The sequence below is a fragment of the Mustela lutreola genome, chromosome 8, assembly GCF_030435805.1.
Source record: "Mustela lutreola isolate mMusLut2 chromosome 8, mMusLut2.pri, whole genome shotgun sequence".
Taxonomy (NCBI): domain Eukaryota; kingdom Metazoa; phylum Chordata; class Mammalia; order Carnivora; family Mustelidae; genus Mustela; species Mustela lutreola.
The window spans coordinates 144269499-144286945 of record NC_081297.1 but is presented as its reverse complement, the minus strand read 5'-3'; the positions used below and the strand labels follow the sequence as shown (position 1 = coordinate 144286945).

The 17447-nt window shown below is 51.1% G+C and overlaps 1 protein-coding gene across 2 annotated transcripts in view; it reads right to left on the bottom strand.

Annotated features, from left to right (window-relative positions):
- Positions 1 to 10359, bottom strand: part of ZC3H7B (zinc finger CCCH-type containing 7B) — a 57673-nt gene extending 47314 nt beyond the window's left edge. Inside the window, exon 1 of one of the 2 annotated variants that reach the window (XM_059187095.1) lies at positions 10023 to 10359. The gene's annotated coding sequence lies outside the window, so the exon portion shown is untranslated. The remainder of the gene's footprint in view (positions 1 to 10022) is intronic. The other variant, XM_059187094.1, reaches the window with a different exon arrangement.
- Between the last annotated feature and the right edge of the window lie 7088 nt (positions 10360 to 17447).

Sequence of the window (17447 nt, the reverse complement as noted above, 5' to 3'; positions counted from 1 at the left end):
GTCATGTCGATGACTCACAAATCAGTTCTTCCCGCCAGGCTCATCCCCTCCCCAATATTTCAGAATCACATCTCTTAAACTCTGAGCGGTGCTACCTAGATGTCCAACACCCAGGCTGCTTAGGACCTCCATGCTTTTCCAAATCCCTGGCCCTCTACCTGGAATGCCCTCTCCCCACACACATGCACCTAGCCAACTCCTATTCATCCATTAAGACCCAGCTCTGATGCCTCCGTGCCCAGAAAGTCCTCCCTGGTGCCCATCCCAGTTTGGTGCTCCTCCAACTTACTGTATTCCAAACTTAACTCAGCAGCATTTCCCCCAAACTCCAGTCATGGCTCCAACTGCCATCCTGTTCTCTGTCCCCAGTTCCTTCCACAATTACCTCTAAAACAGTTCACTCTGCAGCTCCTCCCACCATCTCCATGACCACGGCTCTCAGGCCCTCAGCATCCCCTGCCAACCGCCTCCCAACAAGCCCCCTCTAATCTGCTGCCATTTGGTGGTCGGAAGTATTTGTCCAACACATATGTCAATGTCACTCCCCTGCTCAAAACCCTTCCGGGTGCACACATGCGCACACACAGATGAATGCAGCTGTTTTCATTTCTCTTTTTAAAAGGTGAAAAATGAATAAGCTCTACAGGCTCGTAATGTACCAATACCAACTTTCTGATTTTGAAAATGTGAACCATTTTGATAATGTAAACGTATATACCGTCATCATGCGAAGTTGGGTGAAGAGAACCCTTTGTACTATTTTTGCTACTTCCTGTGGATAAAAGTTGAAAAACAAACAAAACCTTCATGTCACCCATGACCAGAAGGACAAAGGCCAAGCTGCTCATCTCAGGCACACAGCCCTGTAGGGAGTGCCTGGCCTCCTCTCCAGCTCCATGGCCGGCCTGGAAGGTTTCACTCTGACAGTGTCAGACCCAAGCTGCCCGCTCTGTTTGGAGCAGCCCCCGCACCCACTGCTTTCTTCCCACCCTGGCTAGGGCCCGGTGCTTCTTTAAAGCCCAGCTGAGGTGGCTTCTCTAGCAGGAAGACTCTTTCCCCAACCCCCACCCTAACACAGCTCCCAAAGCTCACCACAACCATTGCACTCACCCTAGTTAAGCGACAGCGTGTGCTTCCATCCTTATCTCTCCCTAAACTAGGAGCTTCGTGAAGGCAGGAGCTGCATCTGATTTGTCTCTGGGCAGCGCACAAGAGCAGTGAAGATGCGGATTTCAGTCCTTGATTAAGCTTTTTCTCCTACAGGTATTGTTTGAGGAGCTTTAAATATAATACGTAATTCTCTGGGCCCCTCGGTGGTGCAGTCAGTTAAGCGTCTGACTCTTGGTTTCGGCTCAAGTCATGATCTCAGGATTGTGAGATCGAACCCTGAAGCAGGCTCTGCGCTCGGCAGGAGTCTGCTAACATCTCCCTCTCCCTCTGCTCCTCCCCACGCTCTCTTTCTCTCTCAAATAAATAAATCTTCTTAAAAAAATCTCACTACACCCTGTAAAAAAGTGCTATTATCATCCCCACTTTACAGACGAGGAGACCAAGGCACAAGGAGGTGAACGAACCTCCAAGGGCCACACAGGTTGTAAGTGACAGAGCGGGGACTTGAGCCATGGCAGCTGGGCTCTGGAGCCCACACACTCTTACCTCCCAACTCCAAGGTGCTTCCTCCCCCATCCCCGTGGGCTGCCTCCAGCTTCACCCCACACTCCACCTGCCTGGCTCTCACCTACCGCAGGTTTCATGGAAAGGGAGCAGTCAGTGCAGACTAAAGACTTGCCACACGCCGCATGAACGCACCTGAGGTGACGTCATCTCCAAAGATGCCTGACGCGCCTCCAGACTCACCAGGTGCTCGACAGCTTCCTCAAAGACCAGCAAAGCTTCCATTTCGCCGTCCTCGACCTCACTAGTCAGAATTCCAGGTCAGCATCTATCCCTACAAGGCATGGTGCACCCTGTCTGCCCACCTGAGGACCCTCGGCTCCAAAGAGGTAGAGGACGGGTTTGGGCTCACTTCTAGAGATTTTGTGTTGGGTGTCATGCACCTTTTATGGCAAGAGATTTGAACCTGGGGCCCACAGCGAGTATTCAGGGGTCATGAACTTGAATGGGGAAAAAAAAAAAAATGTACACGTTCTTTTCACTAACCCTACGTGGTATATAGCATTTCCCTCAACTCCAAAGGTAGGCAGTACACCGCAGTAGTGTCGTGCTAGAAATCACAGCTCTTTCCCGGTCATATTTCAGCTGCTGCAGGCACAAGAAAATATTGTTCACGCTCATCCCAGCTTCAAAATTAGGGGGCTTCCATCAGACTCACTGCCAGATCTTGTTGTACGGTGCATTGATAAAAGAGCCCAGCCACAGTTCAGTATTGTTTCTTTTGCAATCCTGTGTATTTTACTTTATGCATTTATTTTTTTTTTAAGATTTTATTTATTTATTTGACAGAGAGAAATCACAAGTAGTCAGAGAGGCAGGCAGAGAGAGAGAGAGAGGAGGAAGCAGGCTCCCTGCTGAGCAGAGAGCCCCATGCGGGACTCCATCCCAGGACCCTGAGATCATGACCTGAGCCAAAGGCAGCAGCTTAACCCACTGAGCCACCCAGGCGCCCTACTTTATGCATTTAAAAACGGGATTCTGGGGATGCCTGGGTGGCCCAGTGGGTTGAGCAGCTGCCTTCAGCTCAGGTCATGATCCCAGTGTCCTGTGATCGAGTCCCACATCAGGCTCCTTGCTTGGCAGGGAGCCTGCTTCTCCCTCTGCCTCTGCCCGCCACTCTGTCTGCCTGTGCTCACTCTCGTTCCTCTCTCTCTAATAAATGAAATCTTAATAAAAAAATAAAAAAATAAAAACGGGATTCTAGGGTGCTTGGGTGGCTCAGTCGGGGAAGCATCCAACTCTTGATTTCGGCTCAGGTCCTGATCTCAGCGTCCAGGGATTGAGCCCTGCCCCATGCGGTGGCAGGCTCTGCGCTTAGTGGGGAGTCTGTTTCTAGCTCTAACCCTCCCCCTACTCATGTTCTCTCTCTCTCAAAGAAATAAGTAAAATCTTTTAAATAAATAAATAAATTTTATATAATAATAAACAGCATTATTTTAATATACATATGTACATCATAAATATAAACATAATCATAATAAATAATAGTATTTTATACTATAATACTATATAATAAAATCATAAATAATAATATTTAAATAAGTAATAATAAACACAGTCTTCTGAGAGGCTGTTCCTGGGCTCCCCCAGGCTGCTCACCAGGTCCATGGTACAGAGGCAACTTGGAACCCTGCCTAGCTCTACCATCATCTCAAAGACAGGTGCTAGTATCCCCACCTTCCACAGAAAAGCTAGGCTTGAAAAAACTAAAGTCTTAAACAGAAGTGAGGCTTGGCGGGGGCGGGGGCGGGGGCGGGGGGAGGGGGAGGCTCTAACCTGCCCAGGGCCACCCAGGCACTAGGGCCACCGCTGGCTCCGCCAGAAACCACCTGTCAAGGAATGAACGCGAGACATGGCCCGCCCACAAGGCCTCAGCAACTTGCAGTTTGTTTTCTTTGTGTTACCCTGAACAGAAACCAAAGTTCAGGAAACGTCCCTCTGGCCTCCGCTCTCGCTCTGGGCCAAACCAAGAGTCAACCAAGGTGGCAGAGCAGAACCCTCCCGTCTGCAGCGCTCTGGTTACAAAAGGCTTTGACTTTCTCGCCTTCCGCTCACAACTTAGGGGCTACACTGCACGGGAACGGTTCAAACCCACAACTCTGTCTCCAAGGGTCTGGGAGACCTGGTTCCAATCCCAGCACAGCCCCCTTCCCCCAGCTTTGAGGGCACCTCTCTGAGCCTCTGTTTTGTCATTTGGGAGGTGCAGCTAATGATACCCAACTTGCAAGACAATTTTGCAAATTTACATACCGCACCCCTAACACCCATACTCAGGAGGAAATCAAAAGACTGCATTTCTCCTGCACCCATACAGTTAGAGAGCACCTGGCAACTTACAAAATTACTCTGTAAGTGCTTTTTGATCAGTCAACACCAAGTGCTTTGCAGTTTCTTTTTTCTTAAGTTTTTATTTGGCAGACAGAGATCACAAGCAGGCAGAGCGGCTGGCAGAGAGGGAAGCAGAGAGGGGGGTGGGGAAGCAGGCTCCCTGCTGAGGGGAGAGCCCTATGTGGGGCTCAATCTTAGGACCCTGGGATCATGACCTGAGCTAAAGGCAGAGGCTTTAACCCACTGAGCCACCCAGGCGCCCCTGCTTTGCAGTTTCTATCTATCTAGGCCACTCTTTTTTTTGGCAAGGGCTGTTCGGGACCACCCTGCTACTATTACTCATTTACTCAACAAATAACCACAGAGCACCTTTATGTGCCAGATGCTGGGGGAGTGAGGTTAAGAAAGTCCCTGACCTCATGGAACACGAGGTCCAGGCATGGCAAGACAAATAAACAGGCCCATGTTCAATGCACAAGACAAGTAAAGCTACAGAGAAGAGTTAGAGGAGCAAACTGAAAATTGGAAATGTGGCAGGGAGGGATGGCCTTTCAGGGAATCAGCATTCAAGAGAAACAAGAAGGAGCTAGGCATGGGAACACAGAAGGCAGGTGAGCGCGTACCAGCAGAGGGTCCAGCAAAGGTAATGGCCCTAAGGTGGGAAAAGCTTGGAATGTTCGAGAAAAAGACAGAAGGCCAGTGTCACCACACCGCTAGAGTGAGGGCAAGCCAAGTAGGAAGCAAGTTTCAAGGGGACGAGTAAGGCTCATTAGAAAGCTCTGTGCAGGCCAGACTGGGGAGCCAGCACTGCGTTCCGTGTGTGTCAGGAAGCCACTGGAATCTTTTTAACAGAGGACTGACAAGGTCCCATTTAAATCTTGAGAAGATCCGTCAGGCTGCTGCATTGAGGACAGATGAAAAGAGGGGAAGCTGGAAAATGAGTGAGCAGTCTCCTGCAGTGGTCTGGGCCTAGATCAAGGTAGGCAGTGGAGAAGATTCTGGAGGTTATGGCCACCACAACCATGCTATCACACTATTGGTCTTTAGAGTTTTCAAATTCTCTTCATTTGAGTCTCACAGCACACCCAGGGAAGATGGGACTGAATCGGTCGGTCAGGCCATTTCACAGAACAAGAGACTGAGTGCCTGGGTGGCTCAGTGGGTTAAGCCTCTGCCTTCAGCTCAGGTCATGATCTCCAGGTCCTGGGATCAAGCCCCACATTGGGCCTCTCTGCTCAGTAGGAAGCCTGCTTCCCTCATCCACCCCACCCCCTGCCAGCCTCTCTACCTACTTGTGATCTCTTTCTCGCTGTCAAATAAGTAAATAAAATCTTAAAAAAGAGAGAGGGAGGGAGGGAGGGAGGCCAAGAGTGACAATATGATTATGTCCCAGAATGCGTAGCTAGAATGTGCTGGAGCTGGGAATGAAAATCAGGACTTTGGACTCCCTGCCCTAAGTTCCTGTGCCGCAGGCCATGACACGGATGCCCAGAGAACAAGGGCACAGGTGAACCTCTGTAAACCCCGGAAGGGTCACATCCTCAACCTCCCCCACAGCCCTCATAGCAAGTGATCACTGGATGTTCGCTGGCTGACCCCAGCATTTCGGAAGACATGGCTCTCGGTCCCAGGAAATGTGACACCCTGTTCCCTTTCCAAGTCACCGTGTGGACAGGGTAGGAAGAGCTGGAGAGCGGGTGACCCCATCCAATCATCGAGATTTCTGGATAGATAAGAGCTTCGTGGAGACTAAAAGAACTTGTGAGGCGCCCGGCTGGCTCAGTTGGGAGGGCATACAACTATTGCTCTCAGAGTAGCAAGTTTGAGCCCCACATTGGGCATAGAGATGACGAAGTAAATAAACAAAATACCTTAAAGGCACTTCTCTTGCAGCGTGGGCTGGGGCTGGGGAGTGCCTGGCTCCCTCTGACCCTCCGTGTCCCAGCTCCACCACAGCCCGGTGATCTTGGACCCAGCCTTCTCATCTGCAAAATGGGGCAGCTAAAACGCGCTCCTGCCTCCAAGCATTGTTGAGTGGATTCAGTAAGAGAAGGCCCAGAAAGCGCCAAGCACAGGGCTGGCACACAGCAGCCTTTAACATGTCGTGGCCGGTGTCCCTAAGTGCCACTGCTGCCATCAAGCGCTGAGTGGGGGCCAGGGCCCCGCGGCTGAACTGAAGTCAGCCCCAGCTGGGTTCTGAAGGCAGCAGTGGCCCCCGCCGCCTGACGGGGGGACCCGCAGAAGCCATCAGGGCGCTAGCCGAGAAACAGACTTCCTGGGGAAATAAATAAGGCAGGAAGGAGCCCCGGAGCTGGTGATGACAGAGAAAGGAAAGCCAGCCGGTTTTCTACGGGCCATTAAATGTGATGAAAGGAGCTGGCTCCTGTGGAGGCTCCTGGGAGCTGACACGTAGCCGTCACTCCATCAGGCCAGGCTGAGGCTCCGGCTTCAGCTGGCAGCCAGACTTCCTGCTCAGGGGACACTTCCACCTCTGCCATCTGAGGTTACCACCACCCGCCCCGTCCCTCTCTGTCCCTGGGCCCACGCAGAGCAACTCAAGCGCCAGGCTGCCCGGGTCTGCTCTCCGGCTCTGCCGCTCAACCTCCCTGGCCAGTTTCTTTATCTGTAAAATGGGGACAATCACAGTGCTTCCCTGTAGGGCTGCTGTAAAGATTAAGAAAGCTCATCTAGGAAAAAGCACTCACACACAATAGGGCCAGACTAGAGGAAATGCTGGCTTGGGCAACAGCTATATGATTAAAAAATTAACCCCCCCCCATGTGTAGTTCCTCTCCTCTGACTGTCCTGCCCCGATCCCTGGGCACTGGGTTTCTCCCCACAGGTGACCATCACACACCATCCAACCTCAGGGCTCGTTTTCAGAAAGGGAAATTGAGGCCCAGAGAGCCCACGGGCCCTCCTCAAGATGCCTTCTCTGGCCTTTCTGAACCACCTCCCAAGGGTCCAAATGGCACTTCTTCTAGAAAGACCTTCCATCTAGGGCCAAAAAAAAAACCACAACCCCTTCCTCCTCTACACTGGGGCATAACTCAGTATGACAGCACGTTGGCTGAATGTATCCTCCTACCCCCTCCACTAGGGCCTGGGGCACAGAGGGTGAATCAGACCCAGTGTCTGCCCTTGGGAAGCTCAGGTTAATCACCCATATCTTTCTCCTTTCCAAACCACAAGCTCGGCACCCGCAGGCACTGAGGAAGTGAACCTAGACTCCGCACTCAGAGCCCAGTGCTCCTTTCTCCACCATTCTGCCTTCTCCAGGCATGCTTCCAGAAATCTTCTAAGTACTTTCGCTGGGCCAGCCCAGTGAGGCCCCAGGATAGAAGGGAGGTTCAGTAAGACTCCCCCGCCTCAGGGAGCCTGCTGGTCTTTGGGCTTAAGCCCCCACCCCCATTGTGTTTGCCCAATCCGCCTGGTCTCTGTTCTTTGTCTACACATTTGAATGTAGGCGAGCCAATTCTGATACCAATCCCGTAGTACATACTCAACAGTCACATAAGCCTGGGTTCCCATCCAGCTGGCTGACACCCGGCCAGGCACATGAATCCCGTGTTCCTCAATTTTTCCATCTGTGAAATGGAGACATAAATGCCCACCCCCCTCATGGAACCACTGTAAGAGTCAGACTACCTGCCAACCTCCCAGCACAGAAGCAACTGGGGTCATCCCAGGAATTCCCTTTCTCTTCTCTCTCCCCAGCCAGACCTCCCCATTCTGTCAAGCTCAAGATCCACTTTCCAGAGGCCCTTCCTCTCTTTTCCAGGTCACCCTGAGAGCTCTCTCTTCTGCTCCCTCCCACTGCATTGACTCCAGTCCTGAGCAGGGCTCGGTCCTCTGGTGGGTTCTGCTCGAGTTGACTCTCCTTCCAGCCACAATCTAGGCGACAAACTCAACCCCAAACCTGCCCCACAGCATCTCACCATGTTCACAGAAGGCATTCGAAAACTAATTTGCGAAGGTGGCCTGGGCCCCTGCGAAAGGCTGAAGATTCAGAGTCCAAACACTTAAGTGGGAATCCTAGCTCTGCTATGTGATTTCCAGGGGGGCATTCGATTCTAGAAGCCTCAGGTTTCTCATCTGGAAAATGAGGACTGAATAACGTCTACCTGACATGGTTGCTATGGAGCCCAGATGAGCTAGCATATGTGAAAGCCCTTTTGTTTTAAACGAAAAAGTTCTATTTAAGGGATTATTATTTTCAGAGTCGCAAATCCAAACCTACTGACTCCTTAACTTTCTTATACCTAGACACTAGCTCATCCCACAGAGCTTCTTAGCCCCCAATAATCCACCCACCCCGCATTCTTCGTTGTCCATCCCAAACAAAAAGCCAACAGCTTAGAATTCACGGCCTCTGTCGAACACAAACCTGGTTCCAGTTCAGGGACCACAAAACCTCTCTCCCATCCTCAGATCTCATCCCTCCTCAAAACAGGTTTCACCTTCCCAGCTTTGGGTACCCCGGGGCCTCCAATCTGCCCCAACAGCATTTTGGACAGGCATCATTTCTACCTGACAGTCCAATTTCAGTGGCAAGTCAAAATGGGGAAGGAAGACTCTGGTGGGTGTGGTTGTATGTGGGGAGAGGGGCAGTAGTAGTCTCAGTAGTAGAAGTAAAGATTCCGCTGGAATTTTGTGTCCAACAGTTGCTAAATGTACTATAATTATCCCATTTGTGTGAAAATTCAAGGATCTGCATTCTGCTATTTTCATGGGACTGGATGAATTGCAGATGCTGAGGAAAACGGTAAGAAGTTGGGGTTCAAAGTCTGGTACCCAGACACCAAAGTCTCTGTGAGCAACCCCAGAGAACCCACGAAGCTGCTGTGGGCCCCCAGTCCCCCAGCCCAGGATCAGACCCCTTCTCCAGCCCCAGACTCCCCAGCCCCCCTTTCCCCGCCCCAGCCCCTACTCTTCCCCATTGATGCCATGTTGGCACCAGAGCCATCAGGGGCAGGGGGGACGTTTCTACCTTTTCGTTTTGTTTTGTTTTCCTCCTGGGAAAACTGCTTTGTCTCTGTGCAAGACCCTTAAACCAGGCACCTTATAAATATCCGAGCCAGAGAGATTTTAAAAAGGAAAGGGAGAGGAGGGAGCAGGCCCGGGGCCAGGGCGGGGAAGGGGGGGATCCTGGAGGGGGGATCCTCTGAGGGCGGGAGGGGGTCGGAGGTCTGGGTCAGTGACTCTGGGGCGCCCATCTCCGGGGGGCGCCCCCCAAGCGCTGGAGCTGCACCCCCCTCTCACCCCCCACCACCCCAGTCCCCGCGCGCTCCTGGCACAGCGACCCGCCGCTCAGGCCTCCCAGCCCAGGGATGGATCTCGCGACCGGAAATGCCCCCCTGCCCAGACCGCGCCCCCCTTTCCTGCCGCCCCCTCCCCCCCCAACCCCGGCCGGGCCGCAGGCCCCGGATCCCCGGGCTCGCGTGGCCGCCGCAGCCGACAGAGGCGACCCGTCGGCGGCCGCGGTCCTCGGCCCTTGCTGCGGTCCCCTCAACTCTCGGCGCTGCGGGACCAAGGCGCACACAAAAGGAAGGGGCGCGCTGCCAGAAACGCCCCTGCCAGCCCCCTCGACCCCCTTCGCGGGGGCCCGGCAAAGCATCCGCGCACCCCAAAGCTCCGGACGCCGAGGCGGGAGCCCCCCACGCAAGAAAATTCCAAGGCACTCCCCCCACCACCACCACCGGGAGCTGCAGGGGCGGCCAAATCACCCAGCGGCAGGTGCCCCCGGCCGCACAACTTTGAAACTTTGGGGCAGGGCACGGGGACGGGGTGAGGGAGCCCCAAAAAGGAGGAAATGAGGATTTGGCGGCTCTTTCTTTATTTCTGCAAAATGCACTTTGCGGGTGGCCCCGCGCAGCTCCGGCCTGGCCCGGGCTTCCCCCGCGCCTTCTCCCGGCCCGGCGCGGCCCCCGGGCGCCCCCGAGCCCTCCCGCGCCCGCCGCGGGGACGCGGTCGGGCCCCGGCCTCTGCCCCGCCGGGCTCGGGCCGCGCGCAGCACTCACCTCGGCCGGGCTGCGCTCCCCGCGGGCCTGCGCCGAGCCCGATAAATGGTATGCTATGACTAGAGGTATGATTACGTTATTATTATTAGTAATAATAAGAGTAAATGCTATTTAATTACGGGCGGCCGCATCGTGCTCCCGGCGCCGCCGCCCCGGCAGCTCGGTCCATGTGGCTCCGGAGCGCTTTACTTTCATTTCCAGCCCCTCGGCCGGCCGCTCGCGGCAGCACCCGCTGGAGGCACCGTCTCCTGCAGCTCTTCCTCCTCGGGTCCTAGAGCGCGGCTGCCCTCGCCTCGCGCCCGGGGTGGGCGGCGCGGGCTGCGCACCTGGGGGCGGGGAAGTCCCCCTGCCCCGTGCAGAGCTCCTGCCTGGAAGCCACCTTTATTTTCTCTCAACGTGGCCTTCCCTTTTAGGGCTTTTTCCTCGGGCGAGTCGTTGCGGGTCCAACTCAGCGCCTCGGCCCTTCCCGGTAGGTGGAGGGGCTCCCGCGTTGCCAGGTGCTTTCACTAAAGCCCCCACCACCACCCCCCGCCCCATTCCACGGACGAGGACCAGAGGCTCATCAGAGAAGCATCAGACCCTCAGTCGGCTGGTGTTTTATGTTTGAGATCTTTCCGGAAAGGGTTTGAGGGTACTTAGAAGACCCAGTGGGTAAAGGGAGATGACCCAGAGAGGCGGGCTGTCTGGCCTTCCTCGCCGCCGCCGCCGCCGCCGCCTCCGAGCCGGGCAGGCCCAGGCTGGATTTGAATCCCGAGCTTCTGATTCCAAATACCGTGTCATCCTCGCTGCCACTACCTGCGCCCTTGATTCCAGACGACTCCCTCACCCCGGGAGAGTTCTCTCAAATGTCCTTCTTTCCTCCTTTTAATTTCAGACACACACACATGCACTTACATATTCATGCACACATACTTACGTGCGTATGTATGTACATACACGTACACATGTGTGTATTTTAATTACTGAGGATCAACTGTGACCCCAGCAGACTTTATGTTATCTCTTCCCCAAACCTTTGTGCCAGACATCTTAGACGCTGGGGAAATATTGGTAGGACAAAAATTTTTTAAGGTTTTAACTATTTATTTGACAGAGATAGAGAGCACATGCAGGGGGAGCAGCAGGCAGAGAGGGAGGGAGAAGCAGGTGGTCCACTGAGCAGAGAGCCTGACATGGGGCTCGATTCAAGGACCCTGGGATCATGACCTGGCGAAAGACATTTAACTGACAGAGCCACACAGGCGCCCCTGTAGGACAGATTTTTAACATTTAAACACACTGTCCTAAGGGCAAGGAGGGCAAGAACCCGGAGATGTGTCTACTTACTTCCTTCTCACAATGATCCTGAAAGCTTGGTTTTATTTATCTGGGGGTGTAGATATTTATTTATTTATTTGAGAGAGAGAGAATGGGTAGGGGTTGGGGCAGAGGGAGAGGGAAAGAAAAGACTCTCTGCTGAGCAAGGAGCCCTAGGCGGGGCTTGTTCTTAGGACCCTGAGATCATGACCTGAGCTGAAATCAAGGTGGGTGGCTCAGTGGGTTAAAGCCTCTGCCTTCAGCTGGGGTCATGATCCGGGGTCCTGGGACCAAGTCCCACATCTGGCTCTCTGCTCAGCAGGGAGCCTGCTTCCCTCTCCCTCTCTCTCTGCCTATCTCCCTGCCTACTTGTGATCTCTGTCTGCCAAATAAATAAATAAATCTTTTTTTTTTTTTTTTAAATGAAAAGCAGCGTCCAGAGGTCCTTGGACTTACTGCAGAGCAGGATTTGCTGAAAATGAAGATATCTAATCCCCGGCTCTCAAAAGATTCTAATTCAGGGGTGCCTGGGTGGCTCAGTCACTGGGCGTCTGCTTTCAGCTCAGGTTATTATCCCGGGGTCCTGGGATCGAGCCCCACATCGGGGCTTGTGTGCCTTCTCTCACTGTACCTCTCTCTGTCAAATAAATGAATAAAATACTTTAAAAAAAAACATTCTGATTCAGCATTTCTAACAAGCACCCCTTAGGGATTCTGATATTTCGTGGGAATTCAATCCCTGGGTCACCTGGGATAGACCCAAGATCGTCCATTAAAGGCAGCTTCCCTGGAGATTTGGGGAAGTTGGGCGCTGGCATTTGGAAGACCAAGCTGGGTGGGAGTCCCAGCTCCCACCTCTTGCGGGCTGGGTGACTGTGGGCAATCTCACATCATCAACTTCCTCACTTGTAAATAAGGATAAGAATATCTGATAAATATACCCCCTGCACAATTTACAGTGAACCGCTCTTGACAATCGATCAGATTAGCCACCACTTGTTACCATCACCTCCGTGTTGTGGAGGAGGATGCTGAGGCCAGCTGGATCCCCACATCTTGCCTCAAATGAACTAGCTGGCCAGTGAAGTATCCCACCATCGCAAGTGGCCCGTAAAGGAACACATATCCTTTTCCTTTGTTTTTTTTCCAAAAGATTTTATTTATTTATTTGACAGAGAGAGACAGCGAGAGAGGGAGGGAACACAAGCAGGGGGAGTGGGAGAGGGAGAAGCAGGTTTGAGCAGGGAGCCTGATGTGGAGCTCGATCCCAGGGTCCTGGGATCATGACCTGAGCCCAAGGCAGACACTCAACCCATTGAGCCACCCAGGCAACACCCTTCACTTTATTCTTTTTTTTTTTTTTTTTTTTAAGATTTTATTTAGGGACGCCTGGGTGGCTCAGTTGGTTAAGCAGCTGCCTTCGGCTCAGGTCATGATCCCAGCATCCTGGGATCCAGTCCCACATCGGGCTCCTTGCTCCGCAGGGAGCCTGCTTCTCCCTCTGACTCTGCCTTCCACTCTGTCTGCCTGTGCTTGCTCTCGCTCGCTCTCTCTCTGACAAATAAATAAATAAAATCTTAAAAAAAAAAAAAAAAGATTTTATTTATTTATTTGACAGACAGAGATCACAAGCAGGCAGAACAGCGGGGGTGGGGAGGTGGGAGCAGGCTCCCCTGAGCAGAGAGCCCAATGGGAGGGGCATGGGGAGGGCTTGATCCCAGGACCCTGGAATCATGACCTGAGCCAAAGGCAGTTGCTTAACCAACTGAGCCACCCAGGTGCCCCCTTAACTTTATTCTTAATGCTTTTTTCATCTATACTATTTTTTAAAAATTCCTGTAAGTATTTATTAAAAAATTATTTCCAGATGCCTGGGTGGTTCAACGGGTTAAGCGACTGCCTTTGGCTCAGGTCATGATCCTGGAGTCCCAGGATTGGGCCCCACATGGGGCTCCCAGGTGAGTGGGAAGTCTGCTTCTCCCTCTGACCTTCTCCCCTCTTACGTTCTCTCTCACTCTCTCTCAAATAAATAAATAAGATCTTAAATAAATAAATTCTTTTGTTCCAGGCGCCCTGGAACAAAAGAATTCTTAAAGGAGAAAATAATTTACCAAAAGCATTTGGTATCAGGAAACTCCCCAGAAACATGAGGCCACAATTTAAGCTCCTCCACAGACAACATTCTTTTCTGTCTCACTCACCCTCGGATTCCAAGAGCCAGAACAGTGCCTGGTACATAGTAAATACTTGATTACTATTTGTGGGGGGAATGAATTATTTTAATTATGGTTATTTATCAAAGTTTAAAAAGGTCATGTAGGGGCACCTGGGTGGCTCAGTGGGCTGAAGCCTCTGCCTACAGCTCAGGTCATGATCCCAGGGTCCTGGGATTGAGCCCCGCATCAGGCTCTCTGCTCAGCGGGGAGCCTATTCCCCCACCCCCCGCCTCCTTCTCTGCCTACTTGTGATCTCTCTATGTCTGTCAAATAAATAAAAATAAAATCTTAAAAAATTAAAAAAAAAAATTAAAAGATCATGTATTCTGATGGGGAGCCCTGGGTTTGAACCGGGGGAGAATGTGGTTTGAGTGGTCTTTAACAGAATCATCTGTTAGCAGCAACTTCCCACCAGGGGAGCTGACCCTTGAGGGTGAGGGGGCAGACGACTCTGCAATGCTGGGAAGCCAGGCCCACTACCTTTCTCTCGGAGCCCTAAGCAAGCACCAGGACCCTGAAGGATCTTGGGAATTTCTCTCCACATTCCTCACATGTCCGGCATAATTCAGGCATTTGTCTTTGATCTCACTAAATGGCAAGTCTGCAGACTTAGTAGCTCTTAGTACCAGTATAAATATTGTTATTTATACCATTTACAATTAGTAATTAAGTTTGTTTCCAGGCACCACAATGGAATTTAAAACACTCAGTTAAAGTAAACCAAACTAATCAGAGGCAGCCTGCTTTTCTCTTCAGAACATCCTTTAAAAACAAAAGAACAAGAAGCTGCAAAGAGACAGAAAGGTCTCAAACATTCTCCTTTCCCCTTATACCCACCTCACACTCACAGAATGAATTGTTTTGCATGTGTGTTGAAAAGGACCCCAGAGGGGCGCCTGGGTGGCTCAGTGGGTTAAGCCGCTGCCTTCGGCTCAGGTCATGATCTCAGAGTCCTGGGATCGAGTCCCGCATCGGGCTCTCTGCTTGGCAGAGAGCCTGCTTCCCTCTCTCTCTCTCTCTCTCTCTCTCTGGCTGCCTCTCCGTCTACTTGTGATTTCTCTCTGTCAAATTAATAAATAAAATCTTTAAAAAAAAAAAAAAGAGGGGCGCCTGGGTGGCTCAGTGGGTTAAGCCGCTGCCTTCAGCTCAGGTCATGATCTCAGGGTCCTGGGATCGAGCCCCGCATCGGGCTCTTTGCTCAGCAGGGGGCCTGCTTCCTCCTCTCTCTCTGCTTGTCTCTCTGCCTGCTTGTCATCTCTCTCTGTCAAATAAATAAATAAAATCTTTTAAAAAAAAAAAAAAAAAAAAAAAGAAAGAAAAGGACCCCAGAGATCTGGCTTCTGCTCTTTTTTATCTTGGGGTACCTGGCTGACTCATTTGGTAGAGCAAGCTACTCTTGATTACTGGGATCATGAGTTCAAGCCCCACGCTGGGCATAGAGCTTACTTAAAACAAACAAAAAGACCTACTGTCTCTTGTCTAAATTACTGTGTAATTTGGGCAGGTCACCTAACCTCTCTGGTCCTCAATTCTTTGAAGTGTTGAAGATAGGCGTGGCCTGAGATGGCTCTGTCCATCTGTCAAAGGCTTTGATTCCATTTACTAGGCACAGCAAACTAGCTCTCAGGTGATACCTTGAAAAGGAGAGAGAGTGAGTTGCAGAAAGAGAAGGGATGACAACTGCGTTGCTTGGAAACACTGATGGCTCTGGACTCCTCTGACACTGTGTACCATTGTGTAACCTCCTTCTCCCAGTCTTCCCATTTTAAAGTGGTTTAAGATAGAATCTAGTTTCAGGAGTAACAAACAGAATCTGGATTGCTAAGGGGTGATGTTGGGCTGTTTTGGTGATTTTGAGTATAGAACATGAACATGTTCAGACAGAACATTTACTCTCCCCCAGGCTCTCATTACCTCCCAATACCTCTTTAGCCCTTGAAGGCTGTTGTTTCCTTTTCTCTCCCTTTCAATTAAGTAGAATGCACACCCCGCGTGGGGCTTGGACTCACTATCCTGAGATCAAGAGTCGCATGCTCTATGGACTGGACCGAGCTAGCCAGGCACCCTGAAGGCCATTGTTTCTGCTAAGAATTCCCTTCCAAACCTGAAAATCTTATGACGCATCAGTTAGGGGAGGGCAGGGAAGATCACCTAAGATGTTCTACCATCTGCCCTCCTGGGAGGCCTCTGTCAGAAGGTCAAGGAAGGCCTCAAAAAGAAAAACTGGAAAAGGGAGGCTGGGGATCACCCCCAGGAAAATCCAGACTGATTTGATCAGTGCTAGCTGTAATCGGCACAGGAATAGCATCAGGCCTAATTGGGAGCATCTCAGCCTTCTCAGATGATGACTCATTTTAAGCAAACATCCAGTGACCCTGACTGGAATCCAGCTCAAATGAGGGAACGTGAGGCACTTACGACAAGTGAATCCCGGAAAAGATGCTGCCAAGTTGGGTACAGTACCTGCCCCAAAGCTCTCCCAGGTTGACAAGGACGCTGCCAATAATATTATTAATGTTGTGAAAAAGCTCTCAGAGCTGCAAATCAGCCACTGTGGGGACTTGAAGCTTGCTATAGGGCCTAGAGGAAGGTGACTCATTCTGGACAGAGTGATGTAGAAAAGCTTCCCGGAGGAGATGGTATTTGCCATGGGCCTTATAGGCAGAACAGGAGAGGATGGGTGGAAAGAGGAGGACCCACATCTCAGGAGTGGTGCGCACCAGGGTATAGAGCTTGTTTTCTCATCTCTCTGCTGGAAGGGGTGGCAATGATGCCCGCTTCCTTTGCGGTTGTAAAGATTAAATTAAGTGTGTGTGAAAAGATCTGGCACATAATATACTTAACTTTCAATTGCAGGTAAAGCAACAATCATGTGCGTGGGCCAAGTTGTGAGAGGTGACTTTGGAGAAGGCTGCATATGTTGATGGTGATTATCTCTGGGTGCTAGAGTTTCTCGGGTAATGTTTACTTTTCTCTTTATCCTCTTCTATGTTGGTTGAAGTATTTATAGCAAACACATGTTATTTATATAATGGATAAAATGTTCTTTGCGAAAAGAAAAAAAGAAAAGCTATTTGTGTTCTGATACCTAAAAAATTAAAACCTAGGGGAAAGTAGCAGAACTGTTCAAAGAACCCCCCCCCCATACCCCCTCACCCAGGTTCACTTATTTTGAACATCAGGCCACATGCGCGTGCGCTCTCTCTACGTATATATACATTTTTGAACTATTGGTAAGTCAGTTGCTGATACCACACCCCTAATTATTTAAGCATACATTCCCAAGAACAGGGGCAGCCTCTTACATAACCCAGCACAATAATAACAATCAATAAATTAAAAAAAAAAAAAGATTTCATTTATTTATTTGAGAGAGTGAGAGAGAGATGAGAGGGGAGAAGGTCAGAGGGAGAAGCAGACTTCCCGCAGAGCTGGGAGCCCAATGCGGGGCTCAATCCCAGGACTCTGGGATCACGACCTGATCCGAAGGCAGTGGCGCAACCAACTCCGCCACCCCGGCGCCCAACCATCAATAACTTGAACACTGACACAATGCTATCATCTAATATGCAGTCAGGTTTTGCTAAATTGTCTCCATATTGGCCTTTAAAGTAATTTCCTCCCCAGCCCAGGATCCAGTCCACGACCCCTGTTTGCGTTTAGTTGTCATGTCTTTTTTAGTCTCCTTAAATCTGCAACAGTTCCTCAGATTTTCTTAGTCTTTCATGACACAGACATTCTTGCAAGAGTACAGAGCGGTTATTCTAACTGAAGCGGAAGAAACTGTAACTCCGTTGGGTTTGGCAGATGTTTCCTCAGGATTAGGTTAATCTTCTGCATTGCTGACTGCACGGTCCCATGCGTCCTTCTCAGTGCATCACTTCAGCAGGTGTGCAATGGACGTCAGTTTGTC